This window comes from Oncorhynchus kisutch, linkage group LG25, assembly GCF_002021735.2.
Source record: "Oncorhynchus kisutch isolate 150728-3 linkage group LG25, Okis_V2, whole genome shotgun sequence".
Classification (NCBI taxonomy): domain Eukaryota; kingdom Metazoa; phylum Chordata; class Actinopteri; order Salmoniformes; family Salmonidae; genus Oncorhynchus; species Oncorhynchus kisutch.
The window spans coordinates 11,690,194-11,715,468 of NC_034198.2; positions in this window are offsets into that span (position 1 = coordinate 11,690,194).

Sequence of the window (25,275 nt, forward strand, 5' to 3'; positions counted from 1 at the left end):
TTGCAGATTTGAAAATAATATCAGTCAAGAATATCAAATGTCCTATTTATGCTTCAAAACCAACTTTATAAGAGGTTGTAAAAACAAGCTCTATTTGACTCAAAATTCGATGACGCACAGTAAGGCATTGTTGGCAGAATATATGGACGCAGTTCATTGCATGATTAATTTAATTCACCAATATGTTTCTTGGTAGTCAAAAAGATATTGCTATCAGGTTGTAAATCACAGCTGGCCTGGTACATTGTTTGCTGTCTCCACCCATTCGGGATGCACTGTTTCAGTTTTAATGGCTCAAGAACAAAAACGGACGACTGTAACTAAGGCTAGGAATGTCAATACAATCAAACTAGCAAGGGCAATGATCACAAGTCAGTCATAACATGGCTAATAAGCTAGCGCACATGTGTCAAACAAGGCCCGCGAGCCGAATAGGACATACAGGCGAGTGTATATATATTTATATATATATATATATATATATAGAGTCAACAGTTGAGTCGTCTACTTTAGGAAATTAGAGAACCGGTGAATTAAACTTCAATTGCTTTCCGGTGTCCTGTTTACAGCGCAGCAGAGGGAAGGTGTATAGACACATACAGTCCTAGCTAGGCTACTAAAATGTTGCAGTCTGGCTTCAGTTTTTAATGCTTGACAATGAAAAACCAAAAAACGAAATCTGCAGCGAAACACCATGCAAAGGAGAAACATGTAGGCCTATTACAGCAACATTGGAGCTGTAGCCTAGGCTGGCTACTCAACTACAAGACATGTTGAGTGCACCATACATCAACGCTGCATTCAACCGCACCGGTGATCCATTCAGTGCAAAAAAAAATGAAAAACCTATAGCTACACTTTTGTTATTTGGAGTTATTACAGACTTTTTGATTCGGGTCACAGCATATTATGCACATCTGCAAGCATAGCAGCAAAGGATGGATAAATAGTATGTATCTCTTCTTTTGTTTTATTATGTTCAAATCAAATTTGATTTGGTTCACATACACATGTTTAGCAGATGTTAATGCAGTGTGTAGCGAAATGCTTGTGCTTCTAGTTCCAACAGTGCAGTAATATCTAAAAATTATATATACAGCATCCTATGTACAGAACATTATAAAGGGACCTCTTTTTTAAAAATAAAACAATGGCCAGTTTGGGTCGCAGTTGCATGTTTTTTTGGTAAAAACAAATAGGATATGTTTGGCCATCGAATTGGTTGTGATTTTTCAATATGGCCTGTGTGCTGATTGAGTTTGACACTCCTGGGCTAGTGTATCTATGTATGTAGCTAGCTATTTATTTAGCAAGCTAAATACATGGATCCTAACATTAGCGAACTAGCTGGTGGGAGTATGTCATTTCATTGGAAGAGTGGGTGAGTGACTTTTTCCCCTCATATAGTTTTTCAATGGCTACAGCTAGAGATGCAGGTGCCATTTGGTTAGCTAGCAAGAAATGTGAATCGCTTTGCTAGCTGGCTAGCTATATTGAACTTGAGTGTTATCCACAGTTAGCATATCTCTTAGTTGTCAGTCAAATGTATTTGGCATCGATCAAATGGGTGGGCAGGCAGGCAAGTTCCCATTCAGTTGTCAAAACGTGGGTTGGGACAAGCATGCATTGGCAGGAGAGCTGCAGAAGGACGAACAGGCTACTATTCCCCATCGTTTCAGTGCAATTTTGAAGGCCAACTAGTTTAAAAATGTTTGAGATGGTTTATCTAATGTTTCCTTGTTAGATTTTAGCTCATCTTGCTCTGGCTAGCATTAGTTGTTGATCTTGTTGATCTTGCTTATTGTTGATGTGCTTAATTGAGGGAGTGACAATAGTGTTTCCAAAAGAGGACTCCCGTGGGAATTTACATATTCAGGTGTATTTTGTGGCTTTTGGTGAATGCTTTCTAATGACCTAAAGTCACGCTTTTGCTACTGCCTGTAAACGCACAGACCAATTCAAAGTGAAAGATGGCAGGCCAGTGTGGAATATGGCTTATTTGCATATAGGCCTACCGTAGCGCTGTTTAGACTCCAGTCCTGGACAAGACATGTATTGATTTTGTTTTATTTGCTGCACTGTCTATTAATTGTCCAAACGCACTGTCGCTTTCCCACTTTATATAGCTATAGAAATTTCACAAATGCCTTACTATATGTCATATCCAAACATTCCATGAATTTATGAAAATGTGAAAATTACCATATCTAAGTGCTCGCTTGTCAGAAAATGTATCTTACCATGTTTTCCCTTTTCGCCTACAACAAATTACATTTCCGAACTATCCATTATTTCATTCGGGGTTGCTATGGCAACGTTGTCCAATGAGTGTATGTGCATGTTCGCGTTGACTCATGCATTGAGTTTGGCCTGAGGACTAGGCGCCAATCAAAAGGCAGACTCTGTGCCATTATAACCACACTATCCATGCCACCCTGCCCTTAAACTGTCACTTCAGATTGGCTGGAAGGGCAACAAAAAAAAGTCCCTGGCTTTCTCAGACAAGTGGCAGGTCTCAGACAGGGGAAACATGAGAAGGCAAAATATGAAAATTACTCGAAAAACACAAAATGACCGATTTTTCATTGCTGTTCTTGTGAAAATCATTGTCTGACAGCAGTAGATGTGTGGATGTGGATACCTTTTTCCTGGCCTCCCTCCCTGTTTCGAGAACAATTGTAAAGTAATGAAATTACTATAAATGAGTTTAAATGGGGTTTGAAGGGAAAGGAAATCAGAATGGAGGAATAACATCAACCACGACTGGGAGATTCAACTTTCACACACACACACACACACACACACACACACACACACACACACACACACACACACACACAGTTTGCCTCAGTAGCAGTGGACTCCTTTACAAATTGCTCAAGTCTGTCCAAACAAGGACATAGTGTGGTACCACTGATTGCTTGAATATTTCCCTCCTCTCTTCTCTGCCTGTCCCACTATAAAAGCTTAAAATACATGTTCTAACGTATTGCTGTGCAGAATATGGAATATGATATGTTATTATTGACCTAAATAAATACAATAAATATTCGGACCAGTCATGGAGCAAAACACTTCATTGAACTGTATTTAGATGTGCCACATCCATACCCACAAAACAGGTTCCCTGGATTTTCAGAAATAAGCATAGGAAAAAGGCTTACTCATCATTGCATCATTTTGACCAATAGCCACCTTGTCTGATGCTGGTCATGTACTTTATATGAGGAGTGACAAGGAGGATTTTTCCACCACGTCTTTTTTTCTTCCCTTTTGGTATTACTCAGCATTCATTCAGAGGAGCGTCTATTCCAAGCTACGTTCTAAAAGATTCCAACTCCATCATCTGATCAAAATGGAAATACAAAATTAACTCTGACAGTGGGATATCCTGAAGATAGAGCAAATCATTTTATTATCAGAAACAAATGTATTTGTGTGATCAAAAATCATTTCAGTGACCCCACATCTGTTTGGTAAATAGGAAAGCTTCTGCAAATATTGCAGGAGAACAGAAACACACACAGCGAACAGAATTACAATTTCTAAAGAGGGCAAATGCCATATTCCAAAAACGAGAGTATTACTGTTGAGAGGTCTGTGACTGTGCTACTTTTTTTCTCAGACACATACTAAACAGAGTGTGATTTAAAAGTGTAATCTCACATTTTTTCTAACCATATTTATTTTCCCAACCACAGATGGCTGCTTATTACAATAGCCCAAGAGTGGTTATTAATTATCCTCATTTGGCTAGTGACAATGAAAGGAGCCTTGTTATAGGGAATTCAGTGAAACAGAAACCTACAGAGAGAGAGGGAGAAGAGGGTAGATCTTGGGGCCCTGGAGAGAGAGAGAGAGAAGTTGTGGTTACACCTTGCATGATTGTCTTTGTCCGATCAAGATGATCTGATTGATATTTGCTGCGTCTACACATGGTAACACAATGTGTCTTTAGCCGCCCACTGCGTCTGTGTTGTGACCAGATTCCCTGGTCCCTCCCTATATGCAAATGAATCCAACCTATCTTGAACCTCCCATTATGACACCAGTTCTCAGTTGTCTCCTCCATGTTCTCCCTCATGAAAAAGTACTACTGAATGATTACCGAAAACCTATTTGTGCAGTAGTGTCTATGTAGAGCAGAGCTCTCCAACCCTGTTCCTATAGAGCAACCGTCTTGTAGATTTTCACTGCAACCCTAATCTAGTCCATCTGAGTTTAATAATTAGCTGGTTGATAAACTGAATCAGGTTAGTTACAACCGAGGTTGGAGCAAAAACCTACTGAAAAATTGTCAACGGGTGAGGGGGAAGTTCAGTGGTTTGTGTAAGTTTATCGATCGCATGACAAAACATTAAGTACACTTAGCATCAGATAGCTTGGTCACGAAAACCTTTGATGATCTTCAGATGTTTTCACTCACGAGACTCCCAATTACACAACAAATGTTCCTTTTGTTCCATAAAGATTATTTTTATATCCAAAATACCTTTGTTTGGCGCATTATGTTCAGAAATCCACAGGAATGAACGGTCACAACAACGCAGACAAATTCCAAATAATATCCGTAATGTCCACAGAAACATGTCAAAAGTTTTTTTATAATCAATCCTCAGGTTGTTTTTAAAATATATAATCGATAATATATCAACCGCAAATGTTGGGCGAGCTAAACTTATGTGACCACTTGACGCGATGTTATCGTCCTGGCTCATTTTTCCAAATAAAAGCCTGAAACTGTCTGAAGACTGTTGACACCTTGAGGAAGCGATAGGAAAATGAATCTGGTTGATATCCCTTTAAATGGAGCAATGGGAGGCAATGGAACATGGAGTTTTCAAAATAGAAGCCACTTCCTGGTTAGATTTTTCTCAGGGTTTCGCCTGCAATATCAGTTCTGTTATACTCACAGACAATATTTTGACAGTTTTGGAAACTTTAGAGTGTTTTCTATCCTAATCTGTCTGGTCCTGAGAAATAGGCTGTTTACTTTGGGAACGTTATTTTTCCAATTGTTGGAAAAATGACTTGTGTCATGCACAAAGTTGATGTCCTAACCGACTTGCCAAAACTCTAGTTTGTTAAAACCTCACTAGGGTACGTGGGACGCTAGCGTCCCACCTGGCCAACATCCAGTGAAATTGCAGTGCACCAAATTCAAAAACAGAAATACTAATTATAAAAATTCATAAAACATACAAGTGTTATACATCGGTTTCAAGATGAACTTCTTGTTAACCTCTCTAGGGTATGTGGGATGCGCCCCACCTCTCCAACATCCAGTGAGATTGCAATGTGACATTATGTGACATTAATGTGACATTAACCAGCCGCTTTTATCCGAAGCGACAGTATGCATGCATTCATTTTCCTTTCGTGGCCCCGGGAATCAATCCCACAATCATGACGTTTCGAGTGCCTTGATTTTTTGCAACGACTGGCATGGTCGTTAATTATTTTGCGATTTTAATAGGCTATAGACTACATTTGTAACAGTTTATTAGGCTATTTTAGGAAATACAATTATTATACCTCCTAGGCTACAACAACACAGTGCAATAAGTCATTTATTATTGTTAGTACATAATTATTGTCTAGCCTGGCAACTGCAGTTATGTAGGCTAATTTGAAATGCTGCTCAAACGTCCTTTTGTGTTTCATGCCGAAATAAAGCCCTGATTATACAACTATTTAGATCAGTTCTGGGTTTATTGTTGAACAGTTTAGAAGGTCCAGAAAATTACATTAGGTCACTCAAATGGTGTATTTTGTCAGGATGCATCGATGTTTACACATAGGCCTACTATAGAAAAATGGGCCATAGCCCATGACACTGAGATGTGCTGTCTGTCATGGATCATATACCCCAAGTCCTCCTATAATTAACGTGGCCACTAGCATATGCCTAAAATCGCTAATGCCATTATATTAAGCCAGGATTGGCCAAAGGTTTGAAATTAATAGAATTAGTGTGAGTGGGGTTCCCCAACAAATCTGTATTCAAATGATATTAATTTATATCATAGATTATCTAGGGTCCTTCTCCATCTAATAGCCTAATGGAACAAGTTTTTGCTTGTAAATGCAAATCCGAGGTGAAATTATTACATGAATTTGAGTTTTTATTCTTTCATCGCCTGCCGAATAAAAACCTCATGTTTATATGCTGAAGTGGACTCGGCCCGAATACCATTAGCCGGAACCCAGAGTAATATGATTCAGGAACAGTGTGGCATGTATGAAGCCCCCTGAGTCCGAGTCAATGCTGAGTCCCCCCGAGTCTCAAACAGAATAGGCCAGAACCCACCATGTCGACTGGGTTAGCACATGGCCTCATGAATCGTTAAATAGATGGGTGGGGCTAAGGCTTAAGCAAGTGTGAACGATGCTGAATAGGTGTAGACAAAGAAGAGCTCTCCAGTAGGTGTACCAAAACTTTCAGCAGCCTTTTTCTCAAAAGTGGGGTTTCAAGTTTATTATCTTTCAAAGCAGAATCTCTTTCCTATTGTTCCTCAACTGTAGTGAATGATATATAATTTTATCCAATGTAAAAAAAAATTTTTTTAAATGTTGCTACAAAAGACCAAATCCAGGTGGTTGGTCACAAATGTCCTACATCTGAATCGGGCCCATAGTGAATAAGTAGTCACAACACTACAGCCAGACTACACAGGCTTTTCAGTAGTGATCAGTAGAGTTTTGCAGCTTGTGGCTTGCTGTGCTCGTGACGGCAGAAGACAAGAAACCTGGAAGTAGTTGTTTGTTGTTACAGTAGCTACTGTTTGACATCCCCAATGTAATTATCTTTCATGTTTCGTCACCCAGTTTTTCATAGCCCTTACGCTGGCAGCATCTGTAAATTGAACTTTCCTTTACGTTTTATGAATACTTTCATGTCGTTGTTTAGCCATTTACAGAACTTTTTACCACATCAAAAAGATTGCTAACAAAAATTATCTTAGCCGTTAGCCGTCATCATATCATCGTATTGTGTTTAGCCTAGCTGTTTGCTAGCCCCGTTGAAATATAGCTAAGAAGCCTCGTCATGCTAGCTAATATGTATGTGTAATTGAATGCAAATGTAGGGTTTGTTCATATTAGTATACATACCCATTCTACTTACCTGTTTTGACCTATTGCCAAGGCCCTCGACATAAGAGGAATGAAGGCCATTGTTGGTAAGATTAAATATTTCTCTGTGTTGTGTGACCTCTGTTAGCAGATGATTGTTAATAGCTTATAATTGGTTGACTCTTGTGCTTGTTTTGATTTTCTAAACAGTTACGTGTTGGGGAAATGTGGCTGCAACAAAAAAGAGGATATGCAGATAGTCAAAGCTGAATGAAGACAAGGTGTCAAAGGGATTAACAAAAAAGCATAAATATGTAATTTCATATGCAGTTAATTGTATTAAATAAAAAAATGCTATTAAGTTTGTATGAGCTTATTATTTTTTGTTTGATGATGGACCTACTGGGTGGTTCGAGCCCTGAATGCTGATTGGCTGTCAGCCGTGGTATATCAGACCGTATACCACGGGTAAGACAAAATATGTATTTTTACTGTGCTAATTATGTTGGTAACCAGTTTCTAATAGCAATAAGTTACCTCGGTGGTTTGTGGTATATGGCCAATATACCACGGCTAAGGGCTGTGTCCAGAGCCATGATATATTGGCCATATACCACACCCCTCTGGCCTTATTTCTTAATTAGAAACTTGAGAAAATTACATGTGCCGTGGTCTAGTAGTGACAAAGTAGTGAAATAAGATGTCAATAGTGAATTTTGAATAAGCAAACAGTAGTAAATGTGTCAGTTTTCAATAGTAATTCAAAAGGGTTTATGTGGGAAATGAAAAAGGATCAGAAGCAGTTCAGTAGTGATCAGTAGTGACAACACTACACACACAGATGGCAGTAGTAATTCAATAAAGATTGAGTATGCATACATCAGTCATGTGTAGGCATTCTCAATAGAGAACATGTAGGAATGTGTAGGTTTTAAGTAGTAGATACTCAAAAGCTCAGTAGTTACACAGCAGTCATTAAAACCCGTAGAAATCTAATTAGCATTACAAAAAAATCCCCATAAAAATATGTCAGTTTAAGCTAGATATACAAGCTGTGTTATAAACACATAAAAGATACACCCTCCTCCACTTACCCTTGCCTTATGCCCCGCGACCATCTTTGCCGTCGGTCCAAACAATTTGCCAAGCAAGGGAAGTTGGCAACGTAAGCCCCTCAGCCCTCATTTGTGATCAATTTTGCGAGTGTACACTCCGGGCCTGAAACGCCCCATAATTCAATTCGCAATGATTGTACATCCCCTAAGATAAGTCGAAGCAAAACTTAAAACCAACATCGATATGTGACCCGATTCAGGAAACTAGGCAAATGTCGCAAGTCATGACTTTACAGGAGAGCAGTTTGAACGTAAAAACTGATTTAAAAAAAATCTAATTGTGTTTTATGGCAGAAATGCCTTCTCCAACATGTGAACTTTCATGTAGATGACTTAAAAATAAACTTGTGTGCATTGTTGGCAAAAAAATAGTTAAATTACGAACCTTGTTGGTTAAGCCACAGAAAAAGTTGGCAACCTTCCCACTAGCCATGATTGGCTGAGATAATGAGTGGGCTGGACATGCCAAGAGAGGAGTTCGGAATGGTCTTCCATATTGAAGGCTGCTGTCTATTTGAGCTTGTCAGTCTGTGTTGGTAATCCTGTTGATCGTGTCTTTTTTTAAAGTATTATGTAGTTGAGCTGCACAAGTGTTGCTCACCACTTTCTGGAGGATCAAGTTTTGAAATCATTGGAATTAGAGTATGATAGCTAAAGAAATGGAGAAAACACCTGTCTCCGGATTACATCTTCAAACTAAGGGCAACCGTGGTATGGCCTTCCTGACATGCATGATGATGTATACAGGTAAGATAGTCTAGAGTTAGCTAGCTACATTTTCAGATATCACACGTTTCTAATTTTGACAAACAGTGGTTTAATTTCAAACTAAAGTGTACTATTAGCTAGCTAGCTAACATTAGCTGGCTGGCTCCCTAGCTGACGTTATTATGTTTCCCAGAGCCGTTTGCTTTCTAGTTCGAGCCTAATGTTAGGCATTGTTGGCACTTTGTTCATTGTTGTTTAAAACTTCTTAGGGCTGCAATCCCGTTAACGGGATCGATATGACAACAGCCAGTGAAAGTGCAGTACGCCAAATTCAAAACAACAGAAATCTCATTATTAAAATTCATGGGACATATTGGAGTGCCAACAAAAGAAGCTCGTCAAAGGTAATGCATATTTTATATTTTATTTCAGCGTTTTGCTACGCTAGCTCTTTTGTTTACTACTGGTTCAGATGGGTGCATGCTATCAGATAATAGCTTCTTATGCTTTCTCCGAAAAGCATTTTAAAAATCTGACATGTTGGCTGGATTCACAACGAGTGTGTCTTTAATTGAGTATCTTACATGTGTGATTTAATGAAAGTTTGAATTTTATAGTATTTTATATGAATCTGGCGCTCTGCATTTCCCCAGGCTATTGGCCAGTTGAGACGCTAGCGTCTCCCTATCCTCAGGAGGTTAAAACCTCTCTGGGGTAGGCGGGACGCTTGCGTCCCACATGGACAATAGCCAGGGAAAATGCAGAGCACCAAATTCAAATACATTTCTATAAAAATCTAACTTTCATTAAATTACACATGCGAGATAGCAAATTAAAGCTACACTCATTGTGAATCCAGCCAGCATGTCAGATTTCAAAAAGGCTTTTCGGCGAAAGCATAAGATGCTATTATCTGATGATAGCACAACAGTAAACAATGAGAGAGTAGCATATTTCAAGTCTGCAGGCGCGACACAAAACGCAGAAATAAAATATAAATCATGCCTTACCTTTGACGAGCTTCTTTTGTTGGCACTCCTATATGTCCCATAAACATCACAAATGGTCCTTTTGTTCGATTAATTCCATCGATATATATCCAAAATGTCCATTTATTTGGCGCGTTTGATCCAGAAAAAAAACGCTTCCAACTTACACAACGTCGCTACAAAATATCTCAAAAGTTACCTGTAAACTTTGCCAAAATATTTCAAACTACTTTTGTAATACAATTTTAGGTATTTCTAAACGTATATAATCGATCAAATTGAAGACGGGATGATCTGTGTTCAATAAAGGAGCAAAACAAACTGACGCTACTTGTCTGGTTACGCGCCTCTATCAAAAGGTACACATGAAGTGACGTTCGTTCTGAGCTATGGTACTTCTTCATTACACAAAGGAAAAGCCTAACCAATTTCTACAAACTGGTGACATCCAGTGGAAGCGGTAGGAACTGCGGGAAAGTCAATTAGAATTCTGGATTCCCCATGAAAACATATTGAAAAGACAGTAACAGGTTTATTAACAATTTCATATTTACAAGTATGTTATTAAGGCACATGAAAGTTCAAATGTTCCAGGAATTTCTGCCAAAAAAACACATTTTGATCAAAAATAAAAGCCACTCCAGTGAAGTAGTGACGCGCGACATATGGTTAGTTTCCTGGAACGAGTCACATATGTTTACATACTTTTCTTTATATTAATGTTCATGATTGAAAATGCAAATATTTGACCCTCTCTGAAGAAACTGGCATGTAATAAATACAAAGGAGCACACATGTAAAAGCAAATACTATGGAGGAATTAAAGTGTAAATCTTAAAGTAGCCTAAACAGTCCTTTATAATGTACATTATATTGGACAGTGGGCTCGCTCATGCTTACAGAAAGCTATGAGCCTTTGTGCATCAATTTGGACATCTGCACTTTATTACAAAAGTGATTTATCTGGAAAATGCTCAACAATTCAGAGAATATAATATAGGCCAACAGGATTGCATTATATATCAGGGGTGAAAATCTTATTTAGTATATCCCTAAAAAGTAGCCTATCTAAAAGGGGGAAAAATGTGACATGCTGGGAGAATGACCATGGTTTGGTTTTCTCCAAATCATTGATAAATGATCATTCACTAACGGGAGTCTCTTTCAATTTCAAGAGTTGATAGACTGATATACTAGCATTACAGAATTTAAACTGAACTATAAATGTAATGTGGATGCATGGGACGGTTGGCGGGTGGTGGGATGGTCCCCCAATACTCTGTCCAGTTCTGAATGAAATGGGCTTTGGGTTCTCCCATTCCCACTCCTGCTACGATGTTTCAAATGTTTGGTTTTGCGCTGGCATTGGACATGGGAAAAGGAGAACCCTTTTTTCCCTAATTCCCGACTGTCTCTTCATACATATTTTCATTGATCTAATTTCGATTGAACTGTGGCATCCAACAACAGTGTGAGTAGGCACTTGGTTTCTAATGAAGACCGTGATCTTAATTCTACTGGAATTGTAGTCCATAATTATACCTCAACTGGCCATAATTTTTTTGCGAGGGCGGGACAACCGTGACTTTGGCCAAATGTGTATGCTTTTGTTGTCAGGATTCGTTTGCACTTCAAGGATACCCGTACAAGATGCGTCTTCGACTACCTCCAGAGGTGGTCAGGAAGATCGAATCACAATCGTATCACAACGCGTCTTTTGATTGTCTACACCTGTCGAATAATGTGGGCACAATCAGAATGTGGACAAGGTCAGGACAACAGACGCATGTTAGAAACAAGTAAAAACGTGGATACCGAGAGAGAAAGATAGAAAGAAGGCAATCCACAAGGCTGATGTAATTCACACTCAACTCATTTACTTTTCTCAGAGAATAAAGGCTTTTACAACAAGGCTTCCAGAACACTGTTCTGTTGCCTTGACTCTTTTCAATGGTGGATGAGAGAAATTATTACTAAGTATAAAAGTACATGTTCACAGATGTAGCTGTGCAATTGGCCTTTTCCCATGGCGTTGGTTTTAGTTTATACTTCCAATTACAATTCAGAAATAAGTAAGGTGGGTTACTATACAGAAAGGTTTCTGGCCCACTGTCCCAACCCATGGGTGCTGTTGTGTGACGATGATGCTATGCTTGGTCCCTATGGAGAATTTGCTCCCTCTTGTGGAGCATGTTGATACACTCAACAGGGTCTGTGACAGGTTAAACTCAGATGCCACTGCATACACAAGAAAGAGAGAGGGTCTGTATGAGACAATTACTGTCTATGGAGTTAGGCTAAGAATTGTATTGTTTTTATCTGGTTTTGGTGGAAAAGCTGGAGTGAGAGATGGATTTATTCTTCATAAGGGTGGCCAAAATGCCTGATTCATCAAATGTATAGCAAAACAAAAAGGAATAAATCCTAAATCCCGTCAGTCAGTGGGGTAGTAATGACTTATCAGGGGCTTGGGTGGGTTAGTGACTATTGCCTGCTCCTCTGTCTGCCTCTCTAAGCTCACCAAAGCTCACTGGGCTAACCAAACCCTGTTTTTCTTTCCTCCTCAGTAATGAAAAAAATTAATATACTTAATTAAAGTTCAAAATGAAACTGTATGACATGTGTTTACTTGGTCTAGGACCGTATTTACCCTGGACTTTATTTAAACAGCCATCCAGCGCCGGCCCAGCCATCAGGCTTAGCAAAGGGTTCGAACACTGAGCCAGAGAGGAACAAGAAGCCCCCCAAAAACAGCAAGGGTGGTGGGGTGGGCGGGACGGCACCTGAGCGGCCCCACGGCCACAGTACTCTAATGGGGACCTCCTGTTCCTCCATGAGGCGGATTATCACAATTACCCCCACACGCCATGGCCAGGGGTGGCCAGAGGTTAGGGTAAGGCAGGCAGGTGGGGAGGCCTCCACTCTCAGAACACAGGCCCCACACACACCGACCACCTCTGCCTTCCCTCCATGCTTGCCTGCTGCGATATTAATATAGTCAACATCACGGCCATCATCCTCATCATCATCATCGTTCATTCTGCTCAGGCACAGTTGAGTGAGTCATTCTGCAGGACCCGAGCAGTGCAGAGTGGGTTGTAATTGCACGGGTGGCTAGCTAATTGCACGCTGATAATTGCTGCTGTTTTAATTCAAATCTGCTCGCCCATCACTCACCTAAATGGGGCGAGGGGGGTGAGTCTCACGCTCTCACGTTGTCTGCACCCTGCAGGGAGAAAAACAGGCAGTCTGTTTTTTAAGGGTCACTGAAGAAGGTCTGGTGGGGTTCCCCCTCCCTGGTGGTCTATCGAAACAGTCGCTTGTATCCTGGGTAGAAAGGGTTATGACTGCCCATATGACTCAATTGCAAATCCATCACAGCCTGGTCTATGCCTATGCTAGGCCACCACAGGAGAATCCCTAACTTGCTGTATGCAGCCTAATGACTGGCCACTGTGTTTGGAGTCAGGGTGGATGTCCTGTCTTACTGAAACATCACAGTCGCAATATAGTCACTCTGGAGCCATGGAGGCACTCTTCTCTCCCCAGTGGGACATAAGCTGGCCCTACTCACTCTGAGAGCCATGACATTATCCTCTCCTACTCTCCACTCATTCTCTCTCTTTCTCTCATTCTCTCTCTCTCTACCCCTCTCTCTCTCTATGGAGCAGGTGACAAACTGTACAGCCCAGCAGGCAGGAGCCAGGGCGCACGGTGACGGCACCAACGACCCGAAAGCAAACAAACCGCACTAATCTGTGAGTGTGTTTACCACTGGACGTCACTGCGCTGAGAGGAGTGAAGGATTAGACTACGGTCGGCAGAATGAGCCTGGCCACTGTGTGAAGGTGTGTGTGTGTGTTTACCACTGGACGTCACTGCTCTGAGAGGAGTGAAGGATTAGACTACGGTCGGCAGAATGAGCCTGGCCACTGTGTGAAGGTGTGTGTGTGTGTTTACCACTGGACGTCACTGCTCTGAGAGGAGTGAAGGATTAGACTACGGTCGGCAGAATGAGCCTGGCCACTGTGTGAAGGTGTGTGTGTGTGTGCGCATGTGTGCGTGTGTGCATGTGTGTGTGTGTGCACACGCACTTGTGGGTATGCGTGCGCCCATGTTGTGTGCTTGTGTGTGTTCGTTATTCATGAACATGTGTGTGTGTGGGTGTGGGTGTGTGTGTATGAGAGGTGGAAGAAGTCAGTCACACCCATATGCTACATGACACCAGCGCTCCTGGTTTGTTTAGCTAATTTCAAATTAATTGCGGCACTTGGGGAATTATTAATTACCTAATCAAATAATCACCCTGGCGACTGCAACAGCGCCTCACATCCCCAGGCCCTCCCCAATGGAAACTGCAGCCAGGGATATGTAAATGGCAATTAATTGGTAGGTTCCATTTCTGTTATTTTATTTTGAGTGAAAACAGTCTTGCAGGCCATGACTAGCGCAGCGAAGCGTCTCTGCAACCCGCTGCCAGACCCCGATGTCGGCGGTGGGAGAATAATTTCACCTCATTATGCCACAGGTAGACATTGAAATCTTTCCACGTACCACCTTTTCTAACAAAAACAAAAAAAAGCATCAGCATACATACAGTCTTTAAAAACTCCTTCCCAATTAACCCCTTGTGAATGCTACACTGTTGCTACACTGTTGGGTTGTCATACCCCCAAACACCCCTCCATACCCCCCCAGCACCCTGAACACCCCCCCCCCCGCTCCTTCACCAGGTAGCCATATTTCAGCCGCCTTATTTACTTTCTCCCTCCCCCCCCCCGAGATTTATAGAGTGTCCGACACAGTTTAGTATGTGTGCAGTGAGCTGTGCCAACCACGTCATGACAACTCACGCACCGCCACATGCTAAGTGACCAGTCTCACGCACACGGCACAGGGGCGCCCGGGCAGGCGCATGGTCCCCTCGTCCAATAAAAGGAGAGGTATTGAACCCCCCCCAAAAAAACACGGTTGGTCATGGCGTCCCAGGGGTTGTGAGGTGTTGGGGTGACATTGGACCCTGGGGTGTTGGTGTGGGCGGTGGAGAAGAAAATTAAGCTTGGAAACGGTACCCTGGAGACACCTACTTAGATCTTATTGGTGCGTAGTGTAGTGTGGTGTCCCGCCGATGGACCAGAGCAGAACTGACACACACCACTATCTAATAGAGCGATCGTGTTCCCCATAGATCACCATTACTCCATTACATCATCATCCCTGCTACTTACTGTACACAAGCAGCCATTTGAACCATGTGAGATGGGGCATCACTGTGTTATAACCTTGCAATAACCTTACAATAACCTTGCATTTATGAGTCAAACAAATCTACTTTGTTTTTGAACATTATATATGTTGTTTTCACAAACCAACAGGGGACTGTCAATTTGAACGCACACTTTACCACAGGCGTGAATACAACTTCGGAGATTACGAATATTAGATCGCTGCCTTTCCTCCTCACCTGTTTCATAAAAATGATGAATGGCTTTGGACAAAAGGTAAAAACCTACTGAGATGATGAAGACTCTGGTCTTATGAATAGGATTTTAGTACACAGCCTGTGAAGCATATCTTCAAACATATACAGCATATTCCAAAGAAAACACTGCCAAAATCCGTGTTATAAAAAGGCACATCAAGTTGTTCTCCCTCTCACTCCGCAGAGCCCCCCCGTAAACCCCTCTGAGATTAAATAAATAGCCATTTGGTCTGATAACGGACACCTATTTCAATTGGTAAATTTGATCGACTATCTGTAATCTCGTGTATATAGGCAAGTTATTGTTACTCATTGTTTATTAGCTCTTTATGTAATCATTTTTGATGTTGTTTCTCTTTTTTTTTCTCTCCATTGTTGGGAAGGTTCCGTAAGTAAGCATTTCACTGTTAGTTTACCCCTGTTGTTTACGAAGGATGTCACAAATACAATTTGATTTGATTGTACAGTACCTTCTAAAATCCTTCATATTTGGCTTTACTTTTGAGGGCTTTGGGTGAACCCAAAGGAGAACAGAGCAGGGTCTCTGTGAGAAGGTAGTAAGATGAACCAGTCCAATATCAGACCCACAAACCCGTCAATTTAGAAATGGAGCTTAACACACCAGGACCTGGAGGGCCACAGGGCCAGCTGACTTTCTGCTATGATTCGCCTTGTAATCGCCTGATTAAACATTGATTTATCTATAATTCCTGACTAAATATATATAGGTAAGTATAAATCATGTCTGGTTGATTTTTTTTTCTCAATATAAGATCCCGGTCAGTCCACGGTTAGTGATAAATATGGACCCAGTCAGTCAGTCAGGCAGGCAATCTTGATCCCAGTTGGCTTATGTGCTGTTGGTGTGTTTTACATAGACCCCTGGGTGTCTGTGTAGACTGTTGACCCGTGTTAGGGAACCCCACAAGCACTGCACCAGGGGGTAGAGGGTAGGCAAGAGGGTAAATGCCCCTAGCTCACCTATACTTGTGCATTGTGTGGCCTTTTTTCACTGAACATGTTGTTAAATTCCATAATAAACCTTGAAATGAAAAATGGATATCAGGTCGTGTTTCATTGAGCTGTTGATTGAGTCTGAGGGAGCAAAGTGATATGAACGCCACTTTCCTCTCTCTGCCTCTCCTTCTCCCGCTATCTGTCTCTCCTCCCTCACTCTCTCTGTCCTTCTCCCTTTGCCTCTCCTTCTCTCTGCTCTTTCTGCCTCTCCCTCTCTCTGCCTCTCCTTCTCCCTCTCTCTGCCTTTCCTTCTCCCTCTCTCTGCCTTTCCTTCTCCCTCTCTCTGCCTTTCCTTCTCCCCCTCTCTGCCTCTCTCTCCTTCTCCCTCTCTCTGCCTTTCCTTCTCCCTCTCTCTGCCTTTCCTTCTCCCTCTCTCTGCCTCTCTCTCCTTCTCCCTCTCTCTGCCTCTCTCTCCTTCTCCCTCTCTCTGCCTTTCCTTCTCCCTCTCTCTGCCTCTCTCTCCTTCTCCCTCTCTCTGCTTTTCCTTCTCCCTCTCTCTTCCTCTCTCTCCTTCTCCCTCCCCTCACTCTTATACAGTACACACACACACCCACACACACAATTTTACTTTCACTTCACATTTTGAATTCAAACATCAACCAAATACTTCCATAGATGTTTCTTGTTTCTCAGCAGTTTGGGCCTATAGATTGCCATTTCAGTCGCCCCATGCATGGCACGCCATGATTTTTCCAAAGTTAGTATTTTTCCATCGTGGCCCTCCATGCATCCAGACTCTGCTCGGTACCCTCAATTTCACTGTCTGGCTCAGCAGAAAGTCCACCTTAAGAGCACTTAATTTCCAATTAGAAGGCGAGGCCACCCAGACGATTACTCAAGGCATTACTGCTGTTATTGTGGCTGATGTGAGGTGATGTATTTGTGCCGGCCCAGCAAGGTGAGTTATGCCGTGTGGAGCCTGGATCCTGTCGCTGGGGAGGAAAGCCATTACTCAGAGGCCAGAATTGTTTCCTTCGGACAATCCATTTTCCTCTGAGCCACCCACTGGAAATATGTTGGTGCTGGCTGTTTGGGTTGAAGGAGACAGAGGGAGACTGAGAGGAAGAACTATAGCAGGAGAAAGAGAGTGCGAGAAATAGAGAGACCTCTGGAAGATTTAAATTAGTCACGGAGAGGCCTACCTCGCTCTAATGCTGGCCGACCTCAGTTGTCCCCCTGACACACATCCCCAATCCCTCGCTATGCCTCTCTCTCTCTCCTTCTTTCTCTCACTCCTAGTGACAGTTCAGACTTGCCTTTTCTCTACAGCGGAGAGAAAGGAGGGGACGTCTTGTTCAAACAAACAGGGGTCCATGTGGTTCGTGGAGGGTGGCGACGTGTCATAATAAACTCCGGCTCCTGGCCGATGTTAACATGGGAGGAATTACTACACATAGGGCCAGTGCGGCTGCGCTGGTTGCCGCGGTAACCAGACAACAATACACGGTCAGAACAGTGGAGTGACAGGAGCTAGACCCCCCCCCCCTGACAATGACAGACATCTGTTTTGTCTAGGTCATCTGTAAATAACATCTGTACAACAAACTAGAGGAGAACTGAAAAATGAAATCGAGAAAAATGCAGAGCAAGGCTGTGGTGCTGTTTTGTGGTATTGAAAGCCCTCCAGTAATCATATGAGTCAGTGGCAGTGTGTGCATGTGGTTTGTTCCTCTATTGTTGTGTGTGTGTGCGTGTGCGTGTGTGTGCGTACTGTATATACTGTATGTGAGTGCCTGCTGTGTACGTGTGTCCGAATTGGCTAACGAATTGGCTAACGTTTCCGACAATGTGGGACAGGAGCAGCGTGGGTAATTTACGAAGCCCCCGGTTCTTGTATCCCACGGTAACCTGAGTACTCAGGACGCCCGGGTCCCAGAGTCTGAGTCACCCTGTTGAACATGGATAATGCTGTGTGAAGTGAGGTAAATGCTCGGCCACATTCAGTAATGAGGGGAGAGAGATGACAGTGGTGCCAAAGAGTTAGTGTTGCTACAGCTCCCATTCATGCTTGGCGTCTCCATACTTGGTATCCAGGGCATCCAAAGCCCTTTGAGTAAGATGTGACAAACAACCTAGCTAGTCAAATGACGATATGCATGGCACTAAACTGCACTCCTGGATTAAATGTACAATTGAAAGTCTTATTATTGATCATTTGATCTGAGACTCCCTCTGATATGGGCAAAAAGGTCTGACACTAAATAAAGGTGTAGGCCTAACACTCTTACACTGTTCAACTCCACTTTTTCCATGTCTCCATCTCTCTCCTGCACCCACACCCACTCCTCTTTCGCACTTCACATTTGAGAAATGAATCTGTCATTCTTAAAAGTGTTTCCCAATCCCAAAACCAAACATTGGATTCATTCGCTATTCCATTCGCTGAATGAGACCTCATAAATCCTTGATCATTTCACCAACCCCCCCCCCCCCCATTCTGAAAAAAATACAAATCTAACTTTTTCCACCAAAAAAGTATTCTGTTGCTGTTGGCTACTCTTTTCAGGCCCTTATTTGACTAATTTAAAGTTCCCAACCTCCTTACTTCCTTACTTTAATAACTTTAAATTATATCACGTCTCCAAACCTCAGTATTGAGTTTAGGGTTTTGCTTTGCTTTCGGGGTGCTTGTACGGGGGTGCCTGAGGGTCTTTCCCCATCGAACAGAGGAGAAGGGAAGACAAGAGCAGTAGCTGACAGAGATGACCTCCCAGGTAATAACATCTAAAACAGAAGAGAAAATAAAGGGATAAAAATGAGGGGTGTAATTAAGCCCTTATCCCTTACAGTGTGGGTTATGTAGTGTGACAGTAGCTATTGCCTTTCTCTAATTAAAAAAATGGATTTTCATGACACTGATATTAAGAAATGCATTGCATTAACTTCCTTTGACCTGTTACAGTTTTTCTCAATTGCTAAAACACTAAAACCCATTGGCTGAACAAAGTTCTCAGTTGCCTGGACTCATTTAGCTAATTATGCAGTCTGTTGTCAATACCTTAAACCATTTCACATGATAAAACACAATTTTCAGATCTCACTTAGACTTTTCAGCAAAACTCCAAACACATTCTCATTCTCAAAACACATTCTGCACTCTCATGCACATGTCATCCATACTGGTAAACACAAGTGGCAACAATCAAATACAAATAGAGAACATATGTCATTGATTGAACACAACCACTCAACATTGATTTAACCTGTCTCAAATGATGTGACACAACCAATATAAGCCAGTTCAGAGAGCAAACAGGTTGTTGAAGGTGGGAAGGAGAAAGTCTGAGAAGGGATACTATAGTACAGTGCATTGTAGGCTGTATACTGTACAATGGATGAATTGTATGGCCCTGAACATTGTGCTTTCCATTTATTAACAGTACTGGCTGTTCAATAGATTTTGACTGGTTGCAGGTTCATATCAACAAAGAACAAGAATTACAGTATCACAGAGACAAAGGACAAGATTGTGAGATGCGGGGTACAGTACTGTAAAAATAGGGGTACAAGGAGGAGGAAGAACAAAAAACTAAATTGCAAAGAGCAAAGCAGAGTAGTAATTTCGGATCAATTTTGAGCTACTATGATAGAACATGTTTTCGTTCATCAAAAGACAATGATGGAAAAATATGAATATATTTTTAGATTAAAAATGTACTTCTCCCTGAGAATTGTATTTTTTGAACAATGTGTTTTCTATTTTTCGGTGTATTGTTTACTGACTGCTTGAGAGTGTATATCATTTTGATCACTTTGTATATGATTTGAGAGCAGTGTTTGATTTTGAACACAGGTAAAACTGTTTTGAGGCGAATGTTTCATTTTGCAAGAGGAGTCAGAGGTTATGTAAATAGTGCTTGAAGATGACGTTTTGTGTTTAATGTTTTCAGGAAATGGAGCAAGGTTTCAGAAATTGTGTTTTAGCAATTGAGAAAAACTGTAATACCTCACCACAAACAATGTGGTGGAGGGTAGAGTCTGTGTGTGTGTGTGTGTGTGTGTGTGTGTGTGTGTGTGTGTGTGTGAGAAAGAGAGAGAGAGAGAGAGAGACAAAGAGAGAGACAAAGAGAGAGAGAGACACAAAGAGAGAGAGACACACAAAGAGAGAGAGACACACAAAGAGAGAGAGAGAGAGAGAGAGAGAGAGAGAGAGACACACACACACAAAGAGAGAGAGAGAGACACACACAAAGAGAGAAAGAGAGAGAGAGAGATAGAAACAAAGAGAGAGAGAGAGACACACACACACAAAGAGAGAGAGAGAGAGAGACACACACACAAAGAGAGAGAGAGAGACACACACAAAGAGAGAGAGAGAGTGATAGACACACACACAAAGAGAGAGAGAGAGAGACACACAAAGAGAGAGAGAGAGAGAGAGACACACACAGAGAGAGAGAGAGACACACACAAAGAGAGAGAGAGAGACACACACAAAGAGAGAGAGAGAGACACACACAAAGAGAGAGAGAGACACACACACAAAGAGAGAGAGAGAGAGAGAGACACACAAAGAGAGAGAGAGAGACACACACAAAGAGAGAGAGAGAGATAGACACACACAAAGAGAGAGAGAGAGACACAAAGAGAGAGAGAGTGAGAGATGTCTGGGTGGTTTTCGTCCTAAACAGTTATAACCAGCCCAACCTTGTATGTTAAGATAAGATCTCCTTGCTACAAATAAATACCCATTTGATTTTTCCACATGACTAATAATTTTACCATGCTCTCTGCATGTGCTTACCCTACAAATGGACTGATTTCCAGATTATACAAATGTGACCGACCGGCTCGATTCGGTCTTATGTAGCAGAATTTAAAATGAGGTTGTTTGTTTTTACATTGGATAAAAGTAGAGACATAGAGCTAGAAAATGGTATATCATACACTACAGTTAGGGAACAATGGGAAAGTAATTCTGCTTTGAAAGTTGATAAGCTTGTAACCCCACATGGCATACGGGAGGGCGTTTCTTTGACTACACCCATTCAGCATTATTCACACCCTCTTAAGCCTTAGCCCCACCCATTACTTTAAGGTATGGTAGTGTACAACCAAAGATTTCAAGACTAAAGGCTGGTTTACTACGCCTATCGACATGTTTGTCAAAACAAATTGTCAGCCACCCTAGTCAGACTGTTCTCTCTGCTACCGCATTGCAAGTGGTACCGGAGCGCCAGGTCGAGGTCCAAAAGGCTTCTACCCTCAAGACGTAAGACTGCTGAACAGCTAATCATAAGGCTACCCAGACACCTCTTTTACGCTGCTGCTGCTCTCTTTTTATTATCAATGCATATCCACTTTAACTCTACCTACATGTACATAATTACCTCAACTAACCGATGCCCCCGCACATTGACTCTGTACCGGTACCCCCTGTATATAGCCTCCACATTGACTTAGCACCGGTACCCCCTGTATATAGCCTCCACATTGACTTAGTACTGGTACCCCCTGTATATAGCCTCCACATTGACTTAGCACCGGTACCCCCTGTATATAGCCTCCACATTGACTTAGTACTGGTACACCCTGTATATAGCCTCCACATTGACTTAGTACTGGTACCCCCTGTATATAGCCTCCACATTGACTCTGTACTGGTACCCCCTGTATATAGCCTCCACATTGACTTAGCACCGGTACCCCCTGTATATAGCCTCCACATTGACTCTGTACCGGTACCCCCTGTATATAGCCTCCACATTGACTTAGTACCGGTACCCCCTGTATATAGCCTCCACATTGACTCTGTACCGGTACCCCCTGTATGTAGCCTCCACATTGACTCTATACCGGTACCCCCTGTATACAGCCTCCACATTGACTTAGTACCGGTACCCCCTGTATATAGCCTCCACATTGACTTAGTACCGGTACCCCCTGTATATAGCCTCCACATTGACTTAGTACCGGTACCCCCTGTATATAGCCTCCACATTGACTTAGTACCGGTACCCCCTGTATATAGCCTCCACATTGACTCTGTACTGGTACCCCCTGTATATAGCCTCCACATTGACTCTGTACTGGTACCCCCTGTATATAGCCTCCACATTGACTTAGTACCGGTACCCCCTGTATATAGCCTCCACATTGACTTAGTACCGGTACCCCCTGTATTTAGCCTCCACATTGACTCTGTACCGGTACCCCCTGTATATAGCCTCCACATTGACTCTGTACCGGTACCCCCTGTATATAGCCTCCACATTGACTTAGTACCGGTACCCCCTGTATATAGCCTCCACATTGACTTAGTACCAGTACCCCCTGTATATAGCCTCCACATTGACTCTGTACCGGTACCCCCTGTATATAGCCTCCACATTGACTCTGTACCAGTACCCCCTGTATATAGCCTCCACATTGACTTAGTACCGGTACCCCCTGTATATAGCCTCCACATTGACTTAGTACTGGTACCCCCTGTATGTAGCCTCCACATTGACTTAGTACCAGTACCCCCTGTATATAGCCTCCACATTGACTTAGTACTGGTACCCCCTGTATATAGGCTCCACATTGACTTAGTACCAGTACCCCCTGTATATAGCCTCCACATTGACTTAGTACTGGTACCCCCTGTATGTAGCCTCCACATTGACTTAGTGCTGGTACCCCCTGTATATAGCCTCCACATTGACTTAGTACTGGTACCCCCTGTATATAACCTCCACATTGACTTAGTACTGGTACCCCCTGTATATAGCCTCCACATTGACTTAGTACTGGTACCCCCTGTATATATCCTCCACAGTGACTTAGTACTGGTACCCCCTGTATATAGCCTCCACATTGACTTAGTACTGGTACCCCCTGTATATAGCCTCCACATTGACTTAGTACTGGTACCCCCTGTATATAGCCTCCACATTGACTTAGTACTGGTACCCCCTGTATGTAGCCACGCTATTGTTATTTTACTGCTGCCGTTTCATTATTTGTTACTTTTATTTTCAATTTTTTACTTATCTATATTTTACCTAACACTTATTTATTCTTAAATTCTTAAAGCATTGTTGGTTAAGGGCTTGTAAGTAAACATTTCACTGTTGTATTTGGCGCTGTTGCATTTCACAGGCACGTGTGACAAAATAACATTTGATTTGATTTGTTTTGTCTATAATATTTCATTGTCATTATGAAAAGGCATAAACACAGAAATCACAGGCTGCATGACATCAGCAGCCTGGTGGTCCAAAATAGCACAACTGTGTATTGTAACACCAATAAACCCATCAGGTTAAAAATGAATTAATGAACTAGGCGTATGTCGCAAGTCACGACTTCACACGACAGCTGTTGGAACGTAAAAACATTTTATTTTAATCAAAATGTTTTGTTTGGGCAGAAATGCCTTCTCGAGCATGGGAACTTTCATGTGCCTTAATATCAAACTTCTATTCCATCTGTAAATGCAAACAAAATAGTTAAATTACAATCCTGGTTGCTTTAGCCACAGAAAAAAGGAGCAACCTTCCCGCTAACCATGATTGGCTGAGATAATGAGTGGGCTGGACATGCCGAGAGATAAGTTTAGATTGGTCTGCCATATAGTACGTGTCTGTCTATTGGAGCTGGTAAGTATGTCTAGGTCATCGTGTCAAACGATTAGCTAGCTAACGTTAGCTGGCTGGCTCGCTAGCTAACGTTGTGTATGCTCTCCACTTTCTGGAGGATTGAGCTTTGAAGTCAGTGGAATTCGAGTATGATAGCTAAGGAGATGGAGAAAACACCAGTCTGGATTAAAAGTTTAAAGTATTTTCACTTCAAGTTAGTGTACTGTTACCTAGCTAGCTAACGTTAGCTGGCTGGCTCGCTAACTAACATTACATCATGCATTGGGATTCATTGTTTACCTAGCTAGCTATCTAGCTACTTTTCTTAACAAACGACTCTTGTCTTAGTTTGCCAGAGTGCAGAATAACTGATGAATTTTTGAACTGCTGTTGAATATGTCCGATGTCAGTAAACTTCAGCAACAAAGCGTAATTCAATTGTTGCCAGCAGCACAGTTACAGTCACTAAAGCTCTGGATAACATGAAAACTACCTAACCAGCTCTGCTAGGGGGAGTAAAATGGTCAGAGTGGGGGGGTTCTCTCATTATTTGTCTTGAATTAGCTAGCCAATGTTAGCCAGTTAGCTTGGGTGCTTGACTGCCGTTGTGAGATCAGAGCTTTCGGAACAACCCTACTTATTGGCCAGAGCATCCAGTTTGCGCTCTGAATGCGAAAGGCTCTGAATTTACAAACTGACAATCTGACAGCACAGTTGCTGTCAACAACGCTCTGGATAACATACAGTAACAGCCTAACCAGCTCTGCTGGGGCGAGTAATGTTCAGTGAGCTGTTCTCTCTCTCTTAGATGTCTGGAATTAGTTGGCAAGTTAGTACAGATTGGTCGGATCAACCCTTAAAGAGATGGGTGGGGCTAAGGCTTAAGAGGGTTTGAACAATGCTGAATGGGTGTAGACAAAGAAGGGCTTTCTAACAGTAGTACCAAAACATTGAAAGACGGTTTTCTCAAAAGTGAGTTTACAAGTTGATCAACTTTCAAAGCAGAATTACTTTGCCATTGTTTCCTCAAATGCAGTATATGATATACCGTACTTTTATCCAATGTAAAAAACAGAAATGCAAATGTTGCTACATAAGATCGAATCCAGGTGGTGAGTCACATATGTCAATCTAGCAAACCAGGCAACTAAAATCTACTTTCTAAACAATGTTTTGGTTCGTTTCTAGCTAGTTAACAAGTGGAGCAGCGGTCTAAGGCATTGCATCTCAGTTCTAGAAGTGTCACTACAGACCCAGGTTAGATTCCAGGCTGTATCACAACTGGCCGTTATTGGGAGTCCCATAGGGCGGCGCACAATTGTCTCATG